Raw genomic sequence first — 14,513 nt, forward strand, 5'->3', positions numbered from 1 at the left:
TAGAAATTAATCATTCAAAAGCGGATAAAGAAATATTTTTAAAGCGAATATTTTCGTGCAAAATTTATTTTTTATTTCTATCCTAAAGATTTTTTTACTGTTATTGTTCACTGACCGACCGAGCATGTAAGGATAGCACAGCTTATCGATTACCGTAAATTTTTTATAAACCATAAAGAAATCTTCCGATAAAGTTTGCAACAAAAAATTATTTATTTAAAAATACTCACCCTGACTTTTTTGCTTCGCACTGCTTAGTACAATCATTGAACCCACAAGTAGAACAATTAAGTACAAAATGCAAGTTTTTAAGACGCGCATTTTAAAAAGTTTATTTAATATTAACGAATTTTTAAAATAATATTCGACTTGCTCGAGCGTGCAGGCATTGTGATACTGATTTAAAAATCAATTCTTTTTATATTTCAAGATCTTTCCCCATTCCCGGTGTTTTTAACCCAACTGAAAATAGCTTCGAACCATGCCTGAAATAATCCATATACATGCGGCTAATAAGCTATATAAACAACCTCCAGCAAGTTTGAAAATCTTTAGTGGTTTCCGTGACCTAAAAAAATTCTATCGTTAAATAAATTATTTTTATTCTCGATAATCGTTTATAGTTTATAGAAAATTTATGACAACATTTAACTGATTTATGAACGGGAAGTTCAAAACAAATTAAAAATTTCCATGACGTATTATCAGGGATTTATAATACATATTATTGTATTCAATGCATTACAATAGAATGGTGAAAACGGATTGTAAATTTAATTCGCTTAATTAAATGTGAATCATGTTTCAAAATATCATTTGGAGTGTGTTGTATCATTCATTCGTTTTCCATCAAATTTATGGTTTATTTTATGAATATAATTTATGATAAACTCGGTACTTACCAAATTAGATATCAATTAGTAATCCGATTCTCGATAATATTATTTACAAAATAATAATATTGATAATTTGTATTTTAATGGAAATGTGAATTGATTAGGAAGATCGGACGTGCCTAGTCATTACGACTAAAAATACTTTTACTGTAATGACGCAAATTTATTTCCAGTAATCGTAAATTGGTATTAGCTTGAGAATTATTTCTACTTAGTGTCACATAAAAGGTGTTAATTAAAATTTACTAAAGCTAATGATAAGCTCGAGAGTTTGAAACATTAAATATTAATAATTTTAGAAATGAGTTTAATTATATACTAAGACAGTGGGATGAGTGAATATATGGGATGGTAGATGGAAAATAAAACGGAAACTGGACCTGTCAAGGTTTCTTTATATAAAGCTCTGGAGTTTTTCTTCTTCGGATGAATACTAACCGATAAAATAACATATGTCCAAACCATATGTAATGTAAATAATAAAAATTCATTTAAGAAATAATGTTGCTATTATTAGATCAATTTAGAAAAATTTGATCATACAAATTTATAAAAAAAATTACTCAAAAATGTAATATAATATTTTATTAAATTTATAGTAATTTTTAAAAAATATATAATAAATTTATAATTTATAATATTTTTAAGAAATATATAAAATTATAAAAAAAAAAACAAAAATTAGGGTCAAAACCTTTCTAATGACGCCAAATTGAACATAAAAAAATTTTTTTATACAAATTTTTTCTCTTTTTTAATTATTAAGATTATTTGGTATCAGGCGTCTTGATTCTCCGACAAAATATAAAAAAAAAAAATCTCCGGACAAAATATTAAAAAAAAAATAATATTTCAGGACAAAATATCAAAAAAAAAAAAATAATAATAATAATAATAATATCTCCGGACAAAATATCCCCGAGACTAAATATCACACAAAAGTTTTTAATTGTTTTATTAAAAAATTTAATTATTTAAGATATTTTGTCTGGAGATATTTTATCCAGATATATTTTATCGATGATATTTCGTCCAGGATATTTTGTCAGAGAATCAAGAAATAGAACCGATCATATATATAATAATATTTTTGATTTGTACACTGAAAAAAAATGAACTTGAATTAAGAGAAAAATTTTTGAACGAAAAAAATAATTTTTTCTGTGTATATTTTCCTCAAAATGTTAGTTTTAATGATAATAATTTTGGATAAAAATTGAAGTATTGATGTCTGCTTTTAATTTTAATAGGATCGAATTATAAGGGTATCGAAGGTTGATTACTTAATCTTCTTACAAAGTAAGTTAGCCATAATATAAAATTAATAATAAAAGTCTTTATTAGTTGAAGTCACTGACCATTTGGTAAATGACTGAAGATAAGGAGCTAAGGATTATAGAAAGACCGGCGTCTTGTGTTTATAAAGTTAGTTGCGTTTCTCGTAGCCTCTTATTTCCGAAGTTAATGAATATCAGATAGGAAAGGATGAAGAGATGAAACTGTCGTTGGAAATCGTCAAACCCATTTACCGGTTCCGGGAGTAACGACATTTACTCAAGTCTTAAACTCTGATAACAGAGATGCGATGTGTACGGTGTATTCCAGCCCGACACTATTTCTTCGATTTTCATCTTTTATACATAAATGTATCAACACATGTTTGCATTCACCGATGAATGATATTCTCCAATGTTATGAAAAATCTATGACCTCTTTTCCACGCTTTCTCGGGTCGTATTCTATTTCACATCGTTCAATTTCATAACTTCGAAATAAATCGATAAGAATTTAAGAGCGAAAATTCAACCGCCTTTATGTTTATATTTATGCTCATTTTTTTATCCACTCAACAATATATAAATATAAAAATGAGCTGAGAGTTATTCAAAGTTCTATCGTAATAATTCAATATTTTTTCATCACTTAATTCATGTTTTATTGGAAGTTTTATTGATTAAATAATTACCGATGCTGAAATTTTTTTTTGCTACGGTTAGTTAGTCAGTAATAGAGAAAAAAAAAAAAGGTAATGAATATTCAATCATTGAGAATACTTAAATGATAGCAAGTATTGATAAAATATAAAACCTTTTATATTTATTTCCGTTTAAATAGAGTCAGGACTATTCATTGAATTCCCATTGAAATATTGTTCGTTTAAATTTTATGGAACTAATTAATGCGTTCTTGAATTTTTTATTTCAGTAGAAATCTTTCAAGACAATTAAATAAATTTATTTTTTGATAAATATTTTTTTAGACATCTATTGTATACAATTTAATTTTAATTTACACAGTAAAAAATTTTGCGTCAAAAAATTTTATGTTGAAAATTTTTGTATTAAATATTTAACACTTTTATGTGTAAATTTAACATTTATTGTGTTAAATTCACACAAAAAAATATCAAATTAACACAAAGGAGTGTTAAATATTTAACACAAAATTTTTTACTGTGTAACAAAATATTAAATTATATTTAATTTTAATGAAATATGTGCAAGCAAATAGACTTGTTTAAAAAATAATAAAATAATGACTAGAGATAAAAAAAAAAATAGTTAATGTGAACTATAACTAAACTCATAAAATAAATGAAAAATAATGGAATTATTATCTCACAATATTGTCGAGTATCTTAGGTAGTATTTAATTAAAAGCTCTAAGAAGTAGATTTCTTGATCTTAGTATTTGTTGGACGCTTCGAAGCCATTTGTCCAGGACTTGGAGACAATGACGTGACAAAGACAAGCTCCTGAAGGATTTTCATTACCGAGACACTCGCGCTGTCTGCATCTACTCTCTGTCCTGTCAAGCAGATCCGTAGCGCAGAATTGTGCGCTTCCACGAGCCCGAAATTAACAGACGACCGTGAACTGAGTGACTCTCGAAGCTGTACTCTGTACTCTGTACCCCCAAAAGCCCCGAGCGTCGGGACGTTCTTCTTCATTCCCTCCTGTCGGCTATATCTATCTCATCATCCTCATCCCCAAACTCTCCTTACTCCTTTATCTCACGGCAGTCGAGACCCATTCGGTGTTTACATTACAATTATCTGACGCTTCGTCCCGCCATTATTAGTATTTGCATGATTTATCTGGCTAAAGAAGTGTGAGCCGAGATAAGGCACCACCGTATGGCTTATATATTACTTTCCCCCTTGCTCCTTCCCTCGGCTGCTAACTCCGTACAGAAGCTGAGAGCAAGTCACACAGGATACATTTTAAGTAGCCAGTCATATGATTCCTTCCTCTTCTATTCGACCTTTTATTTTTTTTTTTTATTTTATTTTATTTCATTTAAGTGGTTGTTCATTAAACAAAAGAAGAGAAGATGTTACACAGACCTCAAGGTGAATTTGTGAGAGCTAACAATCTCAAAAAATAAGTCCAAAACCCACAAATGCTTTCGGGTTTTCATACTTTATGGTGTTCGTTTAGTTCGCTTTAATTTCTCTCGGTTAAAAGCCACTTCCACAGCCTTCACCATCAAACAACGCCTCCTTAAGAATTACGCTTTTTTCTAACGCGAGGTAATAAATTTTTTTACTTCAAAATTTTTCAACTTTATTTTAAAATTATTTTAAAAATAAAAATTTATAGAAAAAAAATTTCACTCACTTTTGATTTTAATTCCTTAAAATTAAAAAAAAAAATTTTATTACTCTTTAAATTTGAAATAAAAAATTGTTTAAACTTAATAATTTTTTTAAACTTGTAAAAAATTGATGAAATTTTAAATTTAAATAAAAACCACTTTTGTTAAAAATTTTTATTTAGTCTCTTACCAGTTTCTTGGCGATAAATCGCGTGCCAACGACTCTCTCAATAGACCCAAGACCGGGAGATTTTTTTAATCGTAAATGGACAAACTCTGCGACCCAAAACCACTGGACTGACAAAGAAAAATATTTTTCTCGGTACCATAGATTGTTTCCTTTAATATATATTTTTCCTTTCATCGACATGATGTTTTTCTGGAAAGAAATCAAACAATATAAGAGAGTAGAGTTATAATAGACAAAAGCCCAGGAGATATTGTTCATATTTGCTCCATTTCGACGTTCTAAATTGAAACAAAAGCAGAGCTAATTAACACGCTTGAGACGGGGGCTGGGAGTGGGTGTATGGTTTCTCTTGAATGTCGGACGGACCCGGTAGCAAATGTAGCTCCCGGTTTCTCGGTAAAAGGGATTCTGTGCATGGTTTTAAGAAAAAGAAAAAGAAGGGTAAGAGAATAAAGATGAGGGGTCGGTCAAACAAGCTATGATAATTAACAGCAACCCTTTTTCTTTTTCTTTTTATTTTTATTTTTATTATTATTTCTTGCTTCCCTGCTTATGTTCTCACTGCTCTATGAATTTGTTTAACGTGGTTCAAAAAATTTATTTTTATGCCTCGCATATTTTACCAAAAAGGAGCTTAACATATTTTTTAATTATGAGTATTCACGTTTTATCACAAGTCAAGAGAGATATTGTATTAATTATGAAGAATTTTTATTCATTGTGACAAATATTTTGTTAAATACTTGGGAATTCATTTAAATTTATCATTTTGTTCATTTCAATTAATATTTATATCTCTATAAAATTTTCTTACTAAAAAAAAAAAATTAATTATTTTTTTTTTAACACAAAAAATTCCAATAAAAATATGAAAAAATTTTTTTTGCCAAAAATTATTATCAAAAATAAAATAAAAGAATTAAAATATAATTTTTATGAATTTTGTAGCTTAAAATAAAATAAATTTTGAAATTTTTTAGAAAAAAATTAATGAAAAATTTTTTAATGTTTTAAATTAATTAAAAAAAAATTTATTGAAATAAGATTGAAGATAATTTGACGAGATGTTAAGATTTAAAGGTATAAGTATTGAGAAGACGTTAGTTTGTGAAAAATATTTGTTTGTATAATGGGGCTTAAATGACGATACATTAATAGATGTGAGGATGCGATATAAATAGAGAAATCAAAGTTGATAAAATTTGTTAGTCAAACGTGATGAATGAAAACCCTACAGAGGCGGCATGCTCGTGCCGGGTCACTCGGGAGTAACCCGGAAGCGACGCTTTTACAAAAATTAATCTCCCTCATCACGATGTTATCGAGCGGTGCGACTCGTGTTTGGGCAGACGGAAGCTGCAGCTTGCAAATGGACGAGAAAAAACCCATTTCCCTTTGGTCGTGTGAATCGGCTGGAATGAAAATATTGATACAAATAAAAATAAAATAACCGAAAAACATAATAACAAAAACAAAAAATGAAAATAAAAATAAAAATAAAAAAATAGAAAAATCGGATATAATCGGTGAAGCCGAAATACACCAAATAATAAAGTATCGATTCGAATCGAGAGGAGGAGTTACGTTCACTCTCTGTTGTATAAAGAAGACGAGGTAAAACAAAATAAAATGGTTAAAAAATGCGTCGTTTATCCGTGTTTCACATCGACGACTGTTGGCCGCGCTCAATGTGCAAAGGTACTTGTGCTTCTCTTCTGTGTTACACAAATCCGTGCCCTTTAACGAGAAATCGATGCATCGTTTTGTGTTTTGTGTTTTTTGTTTTGTGTTTTGTATTTGATGGCGGGAGTTACACATGCCACCGCAATCCAAAGAGTTACTCGGGTTACTACAGATTAACATTCTGATTACTCGCGATACCTTTATTCTAACAGTACATTTATTCTGATATTTCATCAATCCTCCAATCTCGGGTTTAATATTACTTACTATTTATATTCTTTTATTTTTAAGATCAATCTTTTTGCTTTCGAAAAAAATTCTGATACGAAAAATTATTATGATAATTATTTAGAAAAATGTAGGTAGAATTACTTCTATTTAATTTTATAACAAATAAAATATATGAATATTAAAAAAAAATTTTTTTTCTACACAGTAAAAAATTTTGCGTCAAAAAATTTTGTGTTAAAAATTTTTGTATAAAAAATTTAACACTTTCATATGTATATTTAATATTTTTGTTGTTAAATTAACACAAAAAAATGTTAAATATTTAACATAAAAATTTTTAACACAAAATTTTTTGACGCAAAATTTTTTACTGTGTAGAAAAAAATTTTTTTTTTAATATTCATACATTTTATTTTTTTATAAAATTAAATAGAAGTGATTCTACATACATTTTTCTAAATAATAATAATAATTTTTCGTATCAGAAATTTTTTTGAAAGCAAAGAGATTGATCTTAAAAATTTAGAAAAAAATCCAGACGTGTGAGTACTTATTTTTAAAGGAATTTTATGATCTATACGAAGATATAATTAAAAATTTATATAACTGATATTTTTTATAATTTAAAAATTTTTTTGTAAGTCAAATTTTATTTTGTCTACTCGAAAAATCAAAAACTATTTTATAATTATACAAAAAAAAATCCCTTAGCTGACTTTGACTCGCTATCGCCATAAAAGTTCACATAATTCTTGTATTTATTTTTCCCTTAACTTATTCTTGCTCCGAAACTCTCCGAATGTTTACCATAATTAAGGTCTCCTGTCATTAATCATACAAATAAAAACTACAAGTGAAAAAAGGCAAACAAAAAATGAGAAAGAGTTTCTGTCTGCGGGATTGCAACGCGCATGACTTTAACTTACAGGAAGTAGAAAGAGAGCAAGCTTTATCGGTGTGTGTGCGGATCGGGGTAGCTCGGCCCACGTGGCGCAACATCGTGATGTCAGTCGCGTTTGGCGAGTCATCCGCATATCTCGTGATATCTCTCTGTACTATTTACCGTATCAGAAACTCACGATCTGTGACAGTTTTCGAATTTATTACACTTTTAAAAGACTTTCGATCAAATCATTTTTATTTCTTATTTTTATTCCATTTTGTTTAAGTTTATCTTCTTCTCGCACAACTTTCCTTCTTTGAGGTAAGTTTATTTTTTTTTGCAAAAGCGTACACCAATAATACGAGGGATAAAAATTCAATAAAATTTTTTTAGTGGGATGTGATAATTATATTCAATTTAAATAATTAAAAAAAAAAATTAATTTGATAAGTAGAAAAATTTTTGAACTTGAATAAAAAAAATTTAACTTCATTAAAAATTATTTCGTCTTGTTTCAAGACAGTGAAAGATTTTTTTTTTTTGAATGAAATTATTTTTTTTTTTTTTTTAGTGTACATTATGAAAATAAAAATGTTTTATTGCGTCGATTTATCGATTGAAATAGTCTGCGGTTTCTCATCAAAGCGAGTACTCGTAAACCTCATAAAGTGACATTGTCAACAAACCTTTAGAAGCTTTTGATAATTAATTCTACAAATTTAGATAATTATTTTGATATTAATTAAGTAATTAAATCCATATTTTTTATTTGACATTTAAACATTTTGTACATAAATTTTTTGGGTATGAATTATTTCCCAGCAAGCATTCTCAATCTTGAAAGCTCGCTAAGTCTCTTCCCCTCCATTCACCCGGACCGAGGAACAGAGGAGAAAAGAGAATACTCAGAGATTAATTGACGTTCGATTGACAGGAATATAGAATATTTTTTTTATCAAGGAAGAAAAGAAATAACGTATAGACCAGGAAACAAAGAAATATTTTCATCGTGGTTTTTTTCATTACTTTTTCCTTTAGTCTTGCAATCATATGACACGAGGGAAGGGGAAAAGGATCCTGAAAACATAAGCAAGTTGAGAAAACAGAGCCCGCGTACAAGTTGAAAGAGTAAGAAGTTATTTCTTCATATTTTGTAGCGCTTTTTTTTGCTTTTATTAAACAAAGCATTGATGGTAAAGTATGCGAAATCAAATGTGGGGTGCTTTTGCTTCACGTCGGGCTGTTTCTGATACTACGTCTGGCCTTGACGTTTCAATAAACATACAATATCGTATGCACTAAATTTTCACTTCTTTGCTTTTGTTGGCTTAATAACTCATTTTCCGAATTTCTCATTACTTTTCGCTTTGTTCAACGCTTTTCAAATTGAAAATTTTGTACAAAAGAGTTCTTTGTTTTTTTAACGTCAATCATTAAGCTGTTATGATTATTTATTTATTATACAGGCTTTTAGAAAAATTTTTACAATAGCGAGTATCATTTTAATTGTAAAAAATTTATTTTTTAATATCACATTGCATTAATATTAATTAATAAAGTCAATTAATATTTCTTTATCGTTAAAAAAAATTTTTTTTAATGTCAAGGATTATTTATTTGAACCCTTGAATAAAAATTAAGGGTATAAATTTTATTTATGTTTTTTTTATGACGTCTTAACTTAAATTAATTAAAAAATTTCAATAAATTAAATAGAAAAATAATTTTTTTATTAAAAACTTTAATAAATAAAGTCAAATAATATTTTATTGAAAAATAGAAACTATTTGTTTTTTTTTTCTTTTTTTTTTTTTTTTTTCCCACAAGCTCATCGATAATATGATAAACTTTCCAGTCTAATTGTTGAAGCAAAGACTTGCTCCAATTTCGGTTCTCTTTTTACAATTCCCGGGATGCGGGTCGTTTTTTATTAAGAACAATTGTTCACAATGCAATCAAATCGACGCCACAATGAACTTTTTATTGCTCGAACGTTTCAATGAAACGAAACTCTGAAAAAATTTCAACAAAACTGACAATGCTAAAAAGTAATGCTTACTTTTGCTCAACACACATATTCTGTCGATAAATTAAAATAAAATAACGTAAAATAAGTTAAAACGATTTTTGAAATAACTGAACCATAAAATTGAACTGCTTAGCGTGTAACAGTAATAAAGTGACTGAAACTACAAACAGGTTAACTGGCAATTTATTTATAAAGTACTATTGTTATTGTTGGTGTATTAATTAAAATAGGGATGATAATCAGCGGCAGAAGATATCCACTATTAATTCTCTCTACTGAAATTCGTCCAGATATGTATCGTTGTTTGGAAGCACACGATTCAACCAAATTACGTTTGCCCATTGTTTTAAACGGAATGTTAATTGACATTCGAATTCAAATATCATGGTAAATGAAATCCTTTTATTCATTTTACTCTCGTTCTATTTTACACAATTATACACTCCTATCAAACAAATAATTCCTATACGCGGTTACCGACTCAATTATAATCCCCCCCCCACTCCCCTTTATTTTATCCTTCTTTCATTTTAAACAATACAGTATTTTTAATTATACATTTTTGAATATTCACGTCTGCCAAAATTATATTTAATTACTCATATAAACTTGATATGTTTTTCCGGATTGATTAAATATTATACATAATATTTTATCTCCATTCTCCATAATTTATATCACAAACCTGCATTTATTATCGTTAATTAATTATTATTATGGCTGTGATTATATAATAAAAGATTAAAATACGGTCACATGATAATATTTTTTAGCGTGTTAAATATTTAATGCAGTTAATAAATTATAAATCCACAATTCTGATTATTTATTCATCAACAGAAAAAATCTTAAGCTTTTATCTTGTATAAAAATTTTTAATAACTTAATAAATTATTTAATTTATATTTGTAGCGATAAATAAATTTAATTAGAGCAAAAAAATTTTTTTTCAATTGTAAAAGTTTATTTATTAAAATTTTTTAAAATAAATTTATGATTTAATTTTTTTTTTTATTAAATTTTTGTGTGAATAATAATTTTAAAAATTTTATTAATAAATTTTTTAAGAAATTAATAATTAAGATTTTTTTTTAGTTGAACAATTAATAATAAAAACTTTAATTGATCCATTTGTTAAAAAATTAATAATTGAAAAAAATAAAAAATGTATTTTAATTAAGAAAATAAAAAATTCTAAATTAAATATTTATCAAGTTTGATATTAATAAATGCCGGTATTTACAGAATAAAACTATCCGGCATCATGTAAGCACACATGTAAAAATGTACATAAATGTATATAAATAAAAAGATAAGATAAATTGAACTCAGTACAAAGTTATCACCAACAGGCATCAAGTTGCAGCATGACTGCACTTACTTTTCTCACAGTGGTTTATAGTATAAACATGTGAATAATAGCATCAGATATCTTACACACTGTTTACATTTAGCTAATCATACGGTACTTGGATTCAGCATTAGCTTTAATATCCGCAATAATTGTTCGAGAATTTCACAATTTTCATCGTTAGTCACTTAACACAAGACAGTTGGACACGAACTTAAAACTTACCCTTTTCATTCCGTATCCAATTCAAGTTTGTAATTAAAATTACTTTGGCTTTCCTATTATTACTCTTATTATTATCATCACTATTACCTTTAATAAATATATTTACCTTTAGTAACCACCACGTTTCCCTTGAGGTCCTTCTCTCTGCTCCCGCCCACACAACATCGCAATATTATCGAGTACCCGGCTTTTCCAATATTTTTCATCTTACAAATTTATCGGGTGGATGAAATTAAGATCCAAGAGCCACCTTTTTTTCTTTCATCGGGGTTTCTCAACATCACATCCAACAGGGACTTCAATTTTCTCTCTTACCAGTGATCCTGACAAAGTCCTTTTCCAATTATAGTTTACAACTTTAAAAATATTAAATTTTCATTAGATAATTATTTTCTTAAATAATCACTTTTGTTAAATTGCACTGTACTTTTTTAAATATTGATATTTTTAAAGATATAAGCTCATCCCGATGTTACACTCATCAAGAGCTTTCATTTGAGTACCCACATGCATTTTTATATATTTTTCATATATTCATATATATATATATATATATATATATATATATATATATATATATATATATATATATATATATATATATATATAAAATATATGAAAAATTGATATATTTTATGAAATATATGAAAAAGATAAAAATTATATCTTTAAAAATGTCAATAGTTGACAAGATTCAAGGTAATTTCTTAATGTTAACAAATTTAAGTTGATCTTTGCAATAAAACTAAATTTTCTCCTAATAATATAGATTATTACGTTGATTTTATTTTTCAAATGGAAAAAATACAAGAAGACAAAAAAAAATTATTAAAGCATTTGTCTTTCGTCTATTATAAAAAATATTCAGCGAAGAATATTGAAGATTAAGAAGTTTTAATGAATTTTTGACAAAGTAAGCGGAGCTTTTAATTTTCCCATTTAAAATTGATCAATTGGAGCTCGAATTTTCTTAAATTTAAAAAGTTTGTCTTCTTACTTTAGAGTTAAAGTTTATAGAACGACAACAAATGTAATTGTCATCTTTCAGAGCCACAAAAGTACACATTACAAGAAAGTTTATAAGTTGGGTGTTTGTTACAGACAAACGTCTATAAAACTGCAATAGCGGTGAGTAAATAATAGAATAAAAGCTGAAGGGATTGACAGCATTTGGAGGAAGTTATGCAGTAATCTTGTGAATTGAGGAGGATCGATGGTAAAAAATAGGTCGAGTGATAAATGTATTTATGGTTAAGAGTACGGTTGGACAGTCGTTTGTTTTTCCTCATCGAATTGTGAGAATTGGTCGCCGCCGGAGGGATGAATGGCTCTTTGTGCTCGCTGGGATAAAACGCGGTCACAGTGTTAATCAAGAAGAGGATTTTTTACGATCTGAAAAAGCTGTGTGTGGATTGGCAACCCTGCTGCAGAAAAAAAAAACAAACCGCCGTAAAGTTAGGTGAGAAATGAAAAAAGCCAAGAAGAGGAAATGGAAGTGTATGAGCGTGTGTGGGCGTTGCGGATTGAGAAAACCGTAGGTGGTAGAGATCAAGGGGATGATTGAGTGATCGACAAACTGAGAGTAGAGAGTCAGCCAAGCTTTGACTTCAAGCTCCCACTATTATATACACACTCAATACTGAGACAGAATGTTTCAGAGGAAAACTACATGTACATTACACACACACATACACACACGTGTCTTCTTCCGTGGCCTCCAGCTAGATTTGATTGCCTCGCGTTTCGGTGGACACCGAATTCACTGCATCAAAACCGATAAATATCTAACGTAATGATCTAATTTCATTTCGCCGATAATTAATTTTATTTTAACAGAACATCCAATTAATTTCTGCAAATTCACTCGCCTTGTTATTGTTGCTGTTCAATTAGTAGAGTCGATGGCTCAAGCTCGATAGTTTCGAATAATTGCTGTTTATTTTGGGCCGCATTTTGTAATTTTAAACACTCAAGGTATCAATCGATACTTCTTATTCACACGGAAAAAATTTTGGCTTTTAAATTACACACAACTTGATTCAAGAATTTTTCATTTTGATTCAAGGCAATAAAACTCTTTAAAATTATTTTCTTGGTTCAAAAAATTTTTTTTTGAATCGAGTTAATTTTTTTTCGATGTTTAAAAACACAGATCCAAATTTTGTATGACTTGATCAAATTTTTACATGACTTTTTATTAAAAAATTAAAATCCCAAATTTTTTATTTTTTATTGATAATTTAATGCAAAAAATAATAAATTATTCTAAACAAAAAAGGTTAAAAGTTTTTGGACAATAGCCTGAGCTTTCCCGAATCGCGTCTATATAATAATAAAGGGATTTAAAGTTAGCTCGTTATAATTTTCATAAAGTAGCCTTGCAGTAATTAAAACAACCTCGTAATTTCTAACTGGTAATTATAATCATGTGAGCTTTGATATTTTGGTGAACTGGTAATTTTTTATTTTTATTTTATAGTGTTAATAATATTTATTATGAATTGTTCTCATCAAAAAAAAGGTCTTATCGCAACTATAAAGGGAAAAAACTCGACAAATGAGTTCGTAGAAGAGAACCTGCAATTCATTAATATATTGAGTATAAATTTTCGATTAAAATGCCAATTACGTAGAATAAAATACAGGAGCAATGTATCACCGACTAATCACGTACATGCCAGCAGAATGTGTTTAGCCTTATTGAGAACAGCGAGTACAAAAGAATGGCAGTAAATCGTGGCTGATTAGATACTTGATATGTACCTTTTTTCCTCTAAACTGAACTGAAATGAACGTCTAAGCTTGAAGGAATGAATGAGTGATACTGATACATAATACTAAATATTTACCTACAGATTGAAGATAATTTTTTTAATTTTCTTAATTTTGCTATCGATTTCTCGTTACTCGGTGATTGACAGTCTGTACTTACTACACCAATTCGCATTCCCCCAGCAAATAAATTCTTAACAAGTTTGATTCAGATTTAGAGTCCGATAAAAGCTCAAGTAATTTTAATTACAAGTGAATTTAATTTTAAAAGACGAAATGAAAGTTTAAATTTCTCGTGTGAATTTAAATGAATTTTATTATTGCGATAAATCACGGCAATTATGTTTACTTTGAGTGAGTATATACTTTAACTACTATCAGAATACTAATACGGGAATATTAAATCTAAAAATGTGTGTAGGAAGTCGAGATAAAATTTATTTATCAGAAAGGCAATAAATCATCTTCATCTCGCCTCAGCATTTTTTCAAATTCTCATCAACTTTTTTTATGTTTTCTACGATTGTTTACTCATTCTATAAAGATTCTGGACATCCTATGAGTAGAGAGTCATTTATTTTGCGGAAAGATAATATTTGTCAGTCAACGCCAAAGTAAAGATCTGTATAGGATCTTCCTCTAATATGAACAAGATA

General features: G+C 28.1%; 1 protein-coding gene across 6 annotated transcripts in view; it reads left to right on the plus strand.

The window, feature by feature from the left end:
* The window catches only part of LOC141529423 (EGFR adapter protein), a 122,670-nt gene that overhangs the window by 23,345 nt on the left and 84,812 nt on the right, over positions 1–14,513 (plus strand). The window contains exons 1-2 of one of the 6 annotated variants that reach the window (XM_074245931.1): positions 7,620–7,801; positions 8,303–8,608. The exons of 3 other annotated variants lie outside the window; for them this stretch is intronic. The gene's annotated coding sequence lies outside the window, so the exon portion shown is untranslated. Of the gene's footprint in view, positions 1–7,619; positions 7,802–8,302; positions 8,609–14,513 lie in introns of those variants that run through there. 2 more of the 6 variants (XM_074245933.1, XM_074245934.1) reach the window with 2 other exon arrangements.

Source organism: Cotesia typhae, unplaced genomic scaffold (assembly GCF_013202065.1).
Source record: "Cotesia typhae breed Kobodo isofemale line unplaced genomic scaffold, CoteBio_Ctyphae contig_48, whole genome shotgun sequence".
NCBI lineage: Eukaryota > Metazoa > Arthropoda > Insecta > Hymenoptera > Braconidae > Cotesia > Cotesia typhae.